Source organism: Gossypium hirsutum, chromosome A11 (genome assembly GCF_007990345.1).
Source record: "Gossypium hirsutum isolate 1008001.06 chromosome A11, Gossypium_hirsutum_v2.1, whole genome shotgun sequence".
NCBI classification, from domain to species: Eukaryota; Viridiplantae; Streptophyta; class Magnoliopsida; order Malvales; family Malvaceae; genus Gossypium; species Gossypium hirsutum.
In genome coordinates, this window is record NC_053434.1 from 15,122,261 (window position 1) to 15,137,595 (window position 15,335).

The window sequence follows — 15,335 nt, forward strand, 5'->3', positions numbered from 1 at the left end:
GCCCGTGTATTGTTGTACACGGCTGAATGGCACGGGCGTGTCGCACACCCGTGTCGAAGAAACAGAATCGAGCCTTGTCCTTGGCACACTCGTGGGTTTTCATTCCCACACCTGTGGTCTTCTATCAAGTTCACCCACGGCCATGTCGCACGGTCATGGAGATTTATCGCACCTCGTGTTTTAGGAAAATCATGGCCTGCTTCAACACGGCCATATCGCACAGCCGTGGTTTCTTCCTCTTTTTGGCCACATGTCTGGCCGTGTGTGCTGAAAAACTTTACAATTCAAAGATTAAGTTAAGGATCTAAAGTGTTAGAAAATAAAAATAAAGAAATCAAAATATGTTAGTGCTCGGGTTGCCTCCCGAGAAACGCTTATTTATAGTCTAAGCTCCACTTACCTCTCCGTTGAATGATCATGGTGGTTCGAGGAGTTCATACTCCTCATTCTTGTTGTCAATTTTAAAATAAGGTTTTAAACGGGTGTTGTTTACCTTAAAAGTGTCGAACTTGGGATAACTCACATCAACCGTACCGAATGGGAAAATACTGAGTACCGTAAGAGGGATTTCCTCATTTGGTGTGGTAGTGACAATGTGGGGATCTACGGCATCTAGAAAGACTGTATCGCCAACCTTAAGTTGATTAGGAGAGGTATCGGGGCTTGTTTTTGCATAGTTTCGATTTATCATGTGTTCTCGGTTTGTGTTCTCGCCATTCGTCTAGCTTCTCTATCCGTAGTCTTCGTTCTTCATAGACGTCTTTGTTCTCTTCATGATAGTACCACACTGTCTCTGTTGTCTTGGTTCGAGGAAGTTCCTACAAGGACGATTGAATATTAGTTTTATCATCGACAGGTTTTATAGCATTATCTTGAGTCTTAGAGGTTTAGACTGAGTCGCGTGCTTGGAGTGTTACTGCGTCGTCACCTGCACGAAGCGTTAGCTATCATGTGCCTACATTAATAATGGTTCTGGCAGTTGCTAAAAATGGTCGTCCTAAAATTAAAGGTACCTCGTTATCCTCATCCATATCTAAGACAACGAACTCTACTGGGTAAATAAATTTATCAATTTTAACAAGAACGTCTTCAATAATACCCTTAGGAAATCTAACTATTTTGTCAGCAAATTGTATGCTCATCCTAGTTTGTTTGGGTTTACCGAGACTTAGTCGTTTAAACATTTTATACGGCATAACATTTATACTTGCCCCTAGATCAGCTAAAGCATTATTCATAGATAGACTACCAATCAAACAAGGAATTGTAAAACTCCCTGGATCTTTTAATTTGTTAGGTAGCTCATTCTTTAGAATAGCTGAGCAGACTGCATTAAGTTCCACATGCGATGTAGCGTCTAATTTCCTTTTATTGCTCAGAAGTTCCTTTAAGAATTTCGCTGAATTGGACATCTGCAAAAGAACTTCAATAAAGGGTAAGTTAATATGTAATTTCTTAAAGAGTTTGACAAACTTATCGAATTGTTCTTCTGTTCTGTCTTTCGTCATCGCTTTAGGATATGGCACACGAGGTTCATGATTTGTAGTTACCTGTTTGGGATCATTATTGTTTACCTCTCCTCGACCTTTGTTCATCACATTGTCTTGCTGTAATTCTGGCTCAGGTGTAATGAATCCTTCATTATCTTGGGCACTAATTGCATTGAGGTGTTCCCACGGATTAGGTTCAGTATTACTTGGTAAGCTACCTTGTGGTCATTCAGAGATTAGTTTGGATAGCTGGCCTATCTGAGTTTCGAGTCCTTGGATCGATACTTGTTGATTCTTAAGTGCTGTCTCAGTATTTTGGAAACGGGTTTCTGACACCGGGATGAATTTAGAAAGCATCTCTTCAAAGTTTGCTTTTTTCTCCTGTTGATAAGGTGGCTGTTGAAAACCTTGAGGATTTTGTGGCTTTGAATTTCCTTGACCTCCCCAGGAAAAATTGGGGTGGTTCCTCCAACCTGCATTAGAAGTATTACTGTATGGGTTATTTTGAGATCTAAAGTTATTGTTACCCATATAGTTGACTTGTTCTTCTTCAGTTGTAGGATTGAAGGATTGGTATTTTGTATGCACACCTCCGCCACTTGAGTCACACCTCATTACTAGATGTACCTATGTAGAACCAAGTAAACCGTCAATCTTTTTATTGAGAAGTTCTACCTGATTAGAGAGCATGGTGACTGAATCGATGTTATAGACGCTGGCTGCTTTCGTTGGCTTTGTCCTCATAACTTGCCACTGATAGTTGTTCAATGACATCTCCTCTATGAATTCATAGGCATCTTCTGGTGTTTTATTGTTGATGGTTCCGCCAGCAGCTGCATCAATCATTTGTCTTGTCGAGGGATTCACACCATTGTAGAACGTTTGAACTTGCAGCCAAAGTGGTAACCCATGGTGAGGGCACCTTCTCAGTAAGTACTTGTATCTCTCTCATGCATCGTAAAGTGTTTCTAAATCCATCTGCATGAATGAAGAGATACCATTACGTAATTTAGCCATTTTAGCTGGCGGAAAATATGTTAGTAAAAATTTCTTGGTCATTTGTTCCCAAGTAGTGATAGACCCTCGTGGTAACAAGTTTAACCACTGTTTAGCTTTGTTTCTCAGTGAAAAGGGAAATAACCGAAGACGAATGGCATCATCAGAAACGCCATTGATTTTGAATGTATTGCAAAATTCAAGAAATTTTGCCAAGTGCGTGTTGGGATCCTCATCCTGCAAACCATCAAACTGAACAAACTGTAGTATCATCTGAATTGTGTTAGGTTTTAGTTCGAAATTATTCGCAACAATAGTAGGTCTAACTATACTAGACTCAGTTCCTATTAAAGAAGGTTTAGCATAGTCATACATAGTACATGGAGTAGGATTTTGATTACCTGCAATTGTAGGAGGTAGCTGATTGCCTTGGTTTTCGGCCATCTCTTCGCTTGGGGTTTGAGTATCATCTTCTCACTCGTTCTCCGTGTAGTGTAAACTATGCCTTATTTCTCTTTGATTTCTACGAACTGTACGATCGATTTCTTCGTCAAAAAGTAATGGTCCTGATGGGTTTCTTCTAGTCATAAACTATAAAAACCTGCCAAGAGAGAGAAAAAGTAAATTAATAAATAATAAAATAAAATAAAATTGTAAGAAAAATAAATGGCTAAAGTAATAAAAATTTAGTGTTCATAATATTTCAGTTCCCCGGCAACGGCGCCAAAAACTTGATCGCGTGATTCGTAACAAGTAATAAATATTGATAATGAAGATCAAACCTAGACTAACTATTATCACGACGAAAAGGCAAGCGCACCTATCGAACAATAGTATAGTAATGGTAAGACCGGGATATCGTACCCAAGGGAACCAAAAGTACTAGTAATAACTATCTTTTTATTATCTAACCTAGAAATAAAAAGGTTTTGTTTATTAAACTAATTATCTAAACTAATTAACTAATTTAATTAAAGCAAAGAGAAAATTTGGAAAAAGACTTGAAGAGAAGCAATTGATAAAGACGACACCCAATGAGGAATCCACCTAGATTTCACTTGTTATCTGACTCTGAACCGAATGATTTATTCACTTGACTTGATCCGTGAGACTCCCTAACCTATGTTATTATCCCTTTCGAGACTAATAACGTCTAACCCTTATTGAATTAATCGAAATTTCTTTCTTAATTAAAACCCCTAGAGAAGCAGTAAATCACTCTATGGACTCTTATATTAGGTTTCACCCTAATTCGGCAAAATCTCGTAACCCTATTTCTAGGCGTTCGATCAACTCCGCTTAATTATGCCAAATCTACTCTTAACTCCGCTTAATTATGCCAAATCTACTCTTAGGCAGCGTCTATTCCTCCTCTTCATAAGCACATCAAATCATGAATTAATACCCAGAATATTAACTCAAGCATTAAGAACACATAATTAAGAACAAATCAAATATTTATCATACAGTTCAGATAATAATAATAAGATCCATAGGTTTTATCCCCCTTAGGTATCTAAGGGGTTTAGTTCATAATAAAATAAGAGTACATCTCAAAAGTATGAAAATAACAAAACATAAAGAAAACTCTAAAACCCCTGAAGGAATTCTAAGAGAGATCTTCAGTCTTGGAGTAGCTCCGGCTTTTGAGATGGATCATCTGGCTTCCTTCAAGTAATTCCCGACGTGTGGTTCTGTATTCCAGAAAAGTTCTGGAAAAAGCGGACTCCTTCCAGGTCACACTTGGGGTGTTTATATAAGCTTTGGATTGGCTTTCTTCTTCCCTAAATACCCTTTTTCGTGTAAAATACAACTCTTTGAAAAAGGGACACGCCCGTGTGCCACTGCCGTGTGATGTGTTTGCCAGGCTGTGTTCAATCTGTTAAATTGCACACGGCCGTGTGGGTTCAATGGTCAGGCCGTGTGAATCGTGAAAACCTTGGTCGACACCGCCGAAGGCCACGGGCTTGTGAGATGCCCATGTGGCAAGGCTTAGGCCGTGTGATCTTCTCAATTTGGTCTGTTTTGTCCCTTTTTAGCTTGTTTTTGGCTCTTTTTGACTCTTGGTGCTCTCCTGAGTACAAAACATGAAATAACCAGATTAAGAGCACCAAAATCCACAAATCTAGTAATAAACATCCATAAATATGCCAAGTATTTGGGGTATAGGTATGTATAATTTGGTGTTTATCATGAAGCTAGATTCGTGCTATAAATATGGAAGCCTTGTTCAACCTCGATAGAGGTTTTATTGTTGAGGCAAGTATGTTAGCAATGGCTCACACAATGGCTCACATAACTTACTATACTTAAAATTGGCAATTTTTTAAACAAAATCTTTAAGCTTTGAATGATGCTAATAATGTGAAAGCATGAAGCTCAAATGTGAAAATCAATCCATCTGACGGAACTTATGTAACACCCTTTACCCGGTCCAGTCGTCGAACCCGAGCTACAGAATGTTACTACAATTACTAAAATAGATCACATTCAATGTAGGCTTAAAAATTCAATTAAACAATAAAATACTTCATAGATCATGCAAAATATGATTTACAAACTAAATTGAGTCTCAAACGAGCTTACGAAAACTCCTAAGTTGACTCGAGAATAAATAAGGATCAAACTGGAAATTTAAATGAATTAATTTATAGAGTTACAAACCGTAAGCTCCAAGCTATACATATACATTTAAACTAAGTAATATCACTATATACATATTAATTTCATAATCAAGCTCAATTTGTACAAATCTAACTTATATTATATAACATTCAACTATTTATAATCCATCAATTCCATAGTATTTACTTCATACCATTAGTCAATTTCTACCTAGAAAATATCTATTTCACATATAGATATTTCATAGCATCACATATTACCAAAATAAAGGCTACAAGTATAACTTGTACTAATATCATCTCACAACATAACCATTCGATAGTACATATTTGTTTATATCTATTATATATTTCATATTTTTTGATTTAATCCTTTTGATATCAAAAACATTATAATAACAATTCCACTATAAAGCAAAACAATATAATACAAATATATCATCAATTAATAAAGTAAGTCTCATATGAATTCGCTTGATTGGATCAACAAACAAATTGAACCTTTAGGGATTAATTGGTAATTTTGGCTTTTCCATGATTATCTTCGGTTTGGTTAAATTCTCGATCTATAAAATAATTCAATTTTATTTATTAATTCTAAACATATTATAACAATCTATTACATTAATGTATCAGTCCAATTTTAGTTTTCTAATGCCCCAAAAAGTTTGTATTTTATTCAATTTAGTCCCTAAAATAGAAGTTGTCATCACTTTCAAATTTGAGCTCCAATTTTTAAACTGATTTTAAATACAACCTTCTACAGCCCTCTATTATAAATAATTATAAAAAACTTATACCAAATTTTAAAATATTTACACTTTAGTCCCTATATTCAAAACTAACAATTTTCACTTTACAAAATAGTCATTTTTCATATCTAAACTTCTAATCTAATCATTTAACATCAAAAACTTCAAGCATTCATCAATAGAAACATTTTCAAACTTTAAAAATTTTAAAAATAAATATATGAGTAAGCTAAATTGAGTTACAACAATCTCAAAAATATAAAATTTACGAAAACAAGCTTCACCAAATATTGAAGCCTTCAAAAATGGCTTCCCAAGTTTTCTTTGATAGCCAAAATTGGTTTAGAAGAAAGATGGAAAGAAATGGATGACAACTTCCATTAATTTATGTTTTATTAAATTAACATTTATAATTTAACATATTTTACAATTAAATATATATATATATCTAACCGTCCACCATCTTTTGAAATGGTATATTTACCATTTCAAGTCTTGGTTTAATTATTTTTTAAGTCCATAAGTAATTAAAATCTCAAATATTTTAACTTTTGTAAATTTTATGATTTAGTCCTTGTACCTTATTAGTTACTAATTCAGCAAAATTACTTATTCAAAATTCAATTCATCTAAATACTCACTCCATGTATATTTAATAAAAAAAATTCACAGGCTCAGTTTACAGAAACGAGGTCTCAATACCTCATTTTCTTGAACCACTGACTTTAAGGTTGTCACACTTGTACCTTGATTAATTATCAATTCAATAAAATTTCTAAACCATAATTCAATGTAATTCTAAATAAACTCATAAATATATAATAATATTTACGAATTTACTCGTCAAAAATAGGGTTTTGAAACCATCATTTTTCGATACCATTGAAAATCGAATTGATACAACTTATCTTGAAGATTAGATTGGATCTGATCAAGCAATCAGAGATTATGGAGATTGGATTGAGATAGCATTGTAGACATATCTTTAACAATCCACTTTACATTGGTCATTCTTATTATACTGTACATGCTATTTTAGCTGCAATTTTATTGGGGAATTTATAATAATTGATCTAGTATGTTAGCAAGTCTCAAAACTCTTATATATTTGGAGAGACTTGTACAAGTTTTGTAATCGAGTGAATTAGCACTTATCTATTCATTGAGTAATTAAGAGTGTAAACAAGTTTATTTCTTAGTTTACAACTTAATTTTCTAGGGAAAAAACTTGGAGGCGAGTGATCTAGATCTTTAAGTACAAAAGAGAGGTTGTTATGCAGGGGTGTCATAGGACTTGCATCACTTTTTGTATTGGGATTAAAAATAGTGGATTCACTCATTGAGCTAGTCTTCGTAGACATAAGGAAACCAAACTGCGTAAACAACTTATTGAGTTCTTGTTTTGCTATTATTGTTGCAATGCCACCTTCAGTGGCCACTGCAACTATCACTTTTGTCATCACTAGCTATTTTCTTTGCAAGTTTCGATAGTAGGTTCCAACACTTAGCAATAAAATCTTACTCTTATAGAATTAGTTGAGCAAAAATCTTCCAAGGGACGCAACTAAATTTTCAACACTTTCTACATCTTCAATTTACTCATTTAATGGTATATTTTGCTTATCTTAGTTTTCCACAAGTTACTTTGAAACCTACTTCAAATAATAAGGGGGGGAACTATTGTTAATACCTACTAAAATTATCCAGTTAATAGTTATGGCTCAAAATAAAGCAAAACGCCATATAGCTTATAATTTTTCAAGTTTATACATTAGAGTTAGCCACTAACCCATGGCCCATAAATGCTCATTCTCATATAAAGAAAAAAGGACACTACACCATTCAATAAGCTCAATAAAAAAAAGAGATGCTAATACTTCTTAATGACCAAGATTGTTATTTCAACCAAAAATTGCTAAAATAGTGGATCTAGTTAGTCAATGGGCAGCATCTAGACAACCCACAAATCAATTATAAGTGCTTAGTTTTATTATCACCATAAGTATTACCCCTACCACACATATCTTTTTAACATAATTTCTTCTCTACCAAAATATTGACTCAAGTATTGGAAAGCAACTTGGAGCAAAAGCTGTGATCCTTTTAGCTTACTCATGTCTTGCAAATTATTGACTATAGAACCTAATCCATCAACTACAAAACTCAACTCACCTTAAAATTTTCAAGCATAAGAAAAATAATATCAATAAACTCCTACTAGAAGGACTGTTTATACTAAAGTTACATTTTGATTCTGATTTTAATTTTGATTTTTTAATCTTGATTTTAAAGGGTGATCATAATTAATTATATTGAAGACTTTATTCCATAATTAACGATTTTTGTCTTCAAGAAAATATCAACATTGTAGAAGCTTCTCCCAACCTTTTATCTCTGTGTGTTGTTGGCATGCAAGGAAACTCCACATATTCCTATAATTACTTGTTTTCAAATGATAAAATTTGTGTCAATTGTTAATGATTAGCTTATAATGATTGTAACCAATAACAAATAAATTTGTTTCTTCCTTAAATTACAATAATCAGAATTAATGATAATGTTTGCTAGGTTATAAGAATCTATCAAGTTTCTTAGTATTAGCACTTTTTTTGTTGTTGAACAAGACTAGAGGTTTCCCAACTTTGCCTGGACTCATTTGTATTTCTTCCTATTAATTTGATATATTTTAAAATTTATTACTACTGACTACAGGAAAATAGGGCTTTAGCGGCGTTTTTAGTGGCGTTTGAACAAAAAACGCCGCAAATATTATACATTAGCGGCGTTTGCAATAAAACGCCGCAAAAAACTGAGCAATAGCGGCGTTTTTTATCCAAACGCCGCTAAAAACTGAGTAATAGCAGCGTTTTTGGTCTAAACGCCACTAAAAACTGAACAATAGCGGCGCTTTTGGAAAAACGCCGCTATAGGTCGAGGTTTTAGCGGCGCTTTTGAAAAAACGCCGCAAAAAAGTAATTTAGTTTATGGGTTATGGTTTAGTGTTTAGGGCCTAGAGTTTATGATTTGGGGTTTGGGGTTTGGAATTTAGAGGTAAATATGGTAAACTACTTAACTTGTGTATCTTGGATTTTTTTTATAATATAAATCTAAATAAGATAAATATAAATTATTATTTTAAAATATATATATATATCAAAATGGGTTAAATCCCAAAAGTATACATGAACAATGGTTTAGTGTGCAATAAGTTAAATCCTAAAAGCATAAATTATGAACACAATTATTGATATAACATCATTTTATATTTATATATTGCATACATAAATATTTATATTTATTCAATATAAAAATATATTGATGTATTTATTTTTTAAAATGTGTATGATTAAATCAAAATTAAAGTTTCAATTATACATTTAAACCACAATTAGAATTTCGCATCTACAATTATACATTAAATCGAAATTCATATATAATTCTGATATGTATCTCTATCAAAATTTAGGTGTATACATATAATTAAATATCTAATTATGGTTTAAGGGTTGGGGTTAAGGGTTTATGGTTTATGGATTATGTTTTATGGTTTAGAGTTTAAGGGATAGGGGTTATGATATAATGTTTATTATTTTGGGGTTTAGAATTTATGATTTAAGATTTAAGATTTAATGTCCATGGTTTAAGGGTTTATGATATAATGTTTATTGTTTTTAGTTTAGAGTTTATGGTTTAGAGTTTGTGGTTTTTTGGTTTATAGTTAGGATCGTAGTACTGTTCATGGTTTTAGGGGTTAGGCTATTAAGGTTTAAAAGTTAGGATTTTTTATAAGATAACAAAAAATTAAATTATTTTTGGGTTTAGGTAAGTAATAAGATTCTTTTTTAATTACTTTTATCCCTTGTAATATATATATTTAGGGTTTAGGATATAAGTTTATAGTTTGGGGTTTAGGTTTAGGGTTTACTGTTGGAAAATTGAAACAACATTTGGATTTTATTGAGAAAAATTTTAAAAGTAAAAATATAGAAAAACACATGTCAAAAATGAAAAAAAAATACTATTAATTAAAATAATTTTAAAGTTATTTTTGGGTATATGACTGATTTTTTTAATTTATATATTAATTAATTTCTTATATAATTATAAAAAAGATAATAATTGTTTTAATATATTAAAATTATCAATATAGTTTAAATTATTTAAGAGATAATGATAAAGTTTATATATATTAAAACAAAATAATAGATTTTTAGCAGAGCAAAACGGTACCATATTGTGTAAAGGGAAATAACTTACAAAAAAATAAGTAAAAAACGCCGCAAAAAATCTTACACAAAACGGGGCCGTTTTATTACCCAAAATGCCTTAAAAACTTTTTCCCTAAATCGGTTCCCCCTTCCCCCCGAAATCCTAAAATCTCTTTTTTTTTCCTCCTTTCTTTTTCCCAAAATCGGTTCCCTCCTTTCTTTTTCCTAAGATTTTTTTCTTTTGGATTCTTTTTCTTGTTTCTCTTTCTCTCCTAATTGAAGAATATTTTGATATCCTTTCTCAAAGGTGCATTCGGTAGCCTGGAGTTGCACCGGCACCAAGCTGGCTTCCGGTTCCGTCGATCAAACCGCTCGAGTTTGGCATATTGAGCCTCACGGTCATGTAAGCTGTCACCCCTCTTTTTTTAATTTTCTTCGTTTTTCATTGTTTCTTTCTCTTCTGGGTATTTTGAATGTTGCTTTTTTATTACAGCACTAATAATGAATTGGGATTTGATTCGAGATGCGTCTTCGTGCACTCATTCTCATGGGCATCCTTTTGCTTAGGCTTTTAGGCTTTTAGGTTCAGAAGGTGAATTTTGTCCTTTGATTGTTTTTGTTTTCTTAATGTTGTTAAAATTTTATATCAAGAGAAATAGTGGAAGGAAAGTTTCATGTTTGCATAGGAACTAAGTTAGATTTTTGTTTGGAGATTGTCATTTTCAGGAAAAAGATGACCTTGAGGCCAGGCTTCGTGAAGTTAATGAAACACTTGAGCAAGCATCATCCCAACAGTCAGGTCTGCAGCAAGAGCTTGAGCGCACACATCAACAAGCAAATGAAGCATTGAAAGCAATGGATGCAGAGAGGCAGCAATTACGAAGTGCAAACAATAAGTATAACCACTGTTGAACTACATGATTCTAGCAATGAAGTTGAACAAAAAAAAGTGCTTATCCCTCATAATGAATCTCATTGTGTTAACACTGATTGATATAGTGGTTAACATTTGTTTTCCTTATTATCAAACAAACCATGTGATATTTTCAGGAAAAGGAAAAGGAGAGCTGGGAAGCTGCCTCTCTGGCATTTAAAACAAAACTGGAAGTTGCTGAGAGTAACTGCATTCGTGCTGAAATAGAAGCTGCTAAAATGAGAAGTATAAAAATTGTATTATCATTTACTAAAATGAGAAGTTTAAATGAGTATAAACGACGCTAATTCTGTTTCTGCATGTTGCAAATACACTGCTCTGACTTTTGAATGTATTCTATTCTATACTCATGACAATTCATTTTTCCTTCTAGGTTCTTGAGAATATCCAGGTGTCCATTAGAAATTTCCATGTTTTGTACAGTGGTATGCAATCAAATTCAGTAAGCATACCATCTTCTCCTGCCTTATGCTTCTTCTATGGTAACTCTTGTTTTTTTTTTCTCTATTTATTATAATAAATCTGATGCTTTGCAACTATTACTGTTTAAGTCACTTACATTTATTTGTGTTGTTTGCATTTGTTTTTAAGATTATTTTTATGTCTGTTGGCATTGCTTCTATATGTTGTTTTCTTTTTTGTACTTTACTGTCCCTTTTCTTTTCTTGTTGGTGATTCTAGCTCTAGGACTTTACCATTTATTAGAAGAAATAGAAATTAAAGAAGATGGATGTCTACTTGCATGCTAATCATGATCTATTCTAGGGATGCAAGTAGACTTAGTAAGCCAGGGAACCATTGTAGATTTTCCTTGTGAACCACTTACTTGATCATCTATAATAACTATTGTCTTTATCTGTGTCTGACTGCTTTGTGGAGTCCCTGTTTTGAATTTTAGAATCATATGTAATCTCTTTAAAAATTGGCATTAAATTGTTTTTAGGTTTTATAATTACATTTCTCTTTGTTATGTTATTATGCAACTTATTTGATTTAACGTCTGGATGCTTTTAGGAGTACTTGTTTTGAATTTTAGAACCATATGTAATTTCCTTAAAAATTGGCATTAAATTATTTTTAGGTTTTATATTAACATTTCTCTTTGTTATGTTATTATGCAACTTATTTGATTTAAAATTTTAAAACATTTATTTACTTAAATGTTTTTGCAGGAGCAGGTTTTATTTGGTTTAAGATTCTCTAGCTTGACAATGTTAAAGCAAAATTCGGTTGGGTAATTTCTTATGTCTACTGTAATGTTCTTGATTTTCATTGTAATTTTCACAGACACATACTATCTTCCACTTTGTCATAGGGACATGAAGGAGTAAGTTATTTGAATTTCCTCAACTTAATGGCAATAATAGTTGTGGCTTGGCTTACATGTGAAATTTACCTTGTTCTGCATTAATTTTGTGAAGTTCCACTAACCAATGGCAAATTTAATTTGCATTTTGTTTTCTTTCGCTTTTTCATAAGTTTTGCAAAAATTAAGTCCAAATGTTGATTCTTAATTTGATACGTAATTAGCTCTAATTTCAAATAAATTTTTTCTTACCTTATAATGCAGGCTGAGAATGGGTCAGGTGAGCAAAATTGTGGAGGTTGAAGGTTTGGAAATTTATTGTAGCATCTGCAAGGATGCTGCCAAGGATTTGAGCTTGAGCAATACTGGGGGTTCTGAATCTTGGTTCAATTCACGCAGTGTTGGTGATAAGTCTGAACATATAGTAGAGCCATTCAATGTATCACTGTCTCTTTTGGTATGCAAATTTTATTGGAGCTTTTTAGTTCTTCTGCTCAAGATTTATCCCTGTTTGAATTTCATTGTAGTCTCTATGTAATGTTGGTATTGGTTGGTGATTTCTATATATCTTTATATGTGCTGAAATGAAAAAGAGTAGTCTGTAACAAAGCTAGGGAGCTGCTTTAAGGCAATCATATTTATATCTTTTATGAACTTTTCTCTTCAGGATTTTTGTTGATCTTTGCTTGTGATAACAAGACTCTTTTGTTCTATTAGTCTCTTTTATGACTAAAATCAGTTAACATATAGTGATTTTATTATTCTGTAACTCTCTCTCTGCCTATGCCTTATGTTTTACTTGCATCCTTAATGTGGGCATCATGTGAAGCATGTCAGCATCTTGAAGGGCCTAGGTGGACCTTGTTTCTTTTCCCAGTTTTCAAGAAGTCTAATTCTGTTTTAAAATCTGTCCCTGAATTAGATGACTGTTAAGTTAATTACAGCATTCCACAAGATGATAAAACAAAAAGGAAAAACTTTATTCTGTTTTCTTGGATGGTGGGTGGGATAAGGAGCTAGAGGAATTGCCTTCTATTGTTTTCCAAAAAGCATTATGTTAATTTTGAACATTTGTTTTCTGGTTTCAATTTAGTAATGGTAAGGGCAGAAGCATTTTGTAGATTTAAGTGAAAAAGATAGGTTATGAGTTTAAAAGTTATGTGCTTATGTCTCTGGATAAAAACTCTCATTTTCAGGAGGGTGGTTTTTTAGAAGGTCTAAATTTAATTTAACCTTGTCAGGTAGAGCTGCAAATGAACCATGGCATGTGCTTGCATGTTAAGAGCTTAGCATGTCTCAATGTTGAGCTTATTTAGCTTTAAAAAACCTGCTTGTGCTAAGCTTGATAGAAGCTTATCAAGTGTTGTAGGAATATTCTGTAAATATTTTAGGAATATTTTGTAGATATTTTCTTTATTAAAATCCCTTATTTTAAGGGATCATATCTCCTATTTAGTATCTTTCCTAACTTAGAGTTTCCTAAAGTAGTGTCATAGGTTGTATATAAAAACTCTGATTTATGTTCTATTTAGTATAAAAAAATACTCTGATTTCTACATGGTATCAGCTTAGGTTACGATTTCTTTTTCAACCTAGACCATGTCCGAAACTCCTTCTCCTACTTCGGAGATTACTTCAAATCCAGAAAATTTTTCTGGTTCCGATGCTCCATCAGATTCGTCTGGTCTGACTATCATCTGCCATCGATTGAATGGCAACAATTTTCTTGAAGGGTCTTGTGAAGGTAATCTGGTTATAAAAGATCCAGAAGGTAACCTTTCTTCTACTGCATTTTTCTCCTCCCAGTTGACTCCTAATTGGATCCTCGATTTTGGTGCTACGGATCATATGACTGGTAACAAGACATTGTTTCACAATTTTTTCCATACCTTTGGTAAAGCTGTCAAAACGGCTGATGGTACCTTGTGCAAAATAGAGGGACATGGCACTGTTATTCTCAATGAACAGATTGCACTTAAAAATGTTCTCTTTGTACCAAATCTGGCGTGCAATCTCATCTCTGTTAGTAAATTGTCCACAGACTTGCACTGCTCTGTAATTTTTAATGATCGTGATTGTACTTTGCAGGCACTGAACTCGAAGAAGATGATTGGTAAGGCCAGCTTGCATAATGGTCTCTACATCCTCCCTACCTCTCCTAAAATCGAGATCTCCAAGTCATTTACCGCTTTAGGAAAAGTTGATACTGTTATGTTATGGCACTTTCGTTTAGGCCATCCTAGTTTCCAATACCTTGCAAAATTGTTTCCTGCTCTAGCCATTAATAAAAGGCCTAATTCTTTTTCTTGCAAAGTTTGCTCTCTTGCCAAACATACTAAATCATCTTATTTTCCTTCTACATACAAGCCTTCTTACCCTTTTGCTTTGATCCATAGTGATATTTGGGGCCCTTCTCGGGTGAAGAATGCTGATAATTGTAAGTGGTTTATCACTTTTATTGATGATCACAGTAGGATAACTTGGACTTATTTACTGAAAGATAAATCTGAAACTGCTAGTGTTTTTGTGCAATTTTATAACATGGCTCTCACTCAATTTGGGTCTAAAATCCAGCTCTTTAAATCTGATAATGGCAGTGAATTTTTTGCAAGGTCTTTAGGTGATTTTTTAAGGAAAAGGGCATAGTTCAGATTAGTTCTTGTGTTGGAACCCCACAACAAAACGGCGTTGCCGAAAGAAAAAATAGGCACCTTCTTGAAGTTACTCGTTCTCTTCTATTTACCACTAATGTTCCTAAATATTTGTGGGGGGAAGCCTTATTAACTGCCACATATTTAATCAACCGGATGCCTAGTAAGGTTTTAAAATTTCAAACGCCTCAATTTATATTTTTGCAGCACTTTCCTCATTTTAAGCCTATCTCCTCCATTCTGCCACTTAAAATTTTTGGCTACACTGTTTTTATCCAAAATATTGCTCCTAATAAGTCCAAGTTAGATCCTAAGTCTTTAAAATATGTATTGGTTGGGTATTCTTCACTTAAGAAGGGTTATAAATGCTATCA

At 33.1% G+C, this 15,335-nt stretch overlaps 1 non-coding gene across 1 annotated transcript; it reads left to right on the top strand.

Annotated features, from left to right (window-relative positions):
* Positions 1 to 2,394: 2,394 nt before the first annotated feature.
* Positions 2,395 to 2,501, top strand: LOC121210238 (small nucleolar RNA R71). The gene has a single exon (XR_005905360.1). It is a non-coding gene; the product is annotated as a small nucleolar RNA R71 (small nucleolar RNA).
* Positions 2,502 to 15,335: the final 12,834 nt, after the last annotated feature.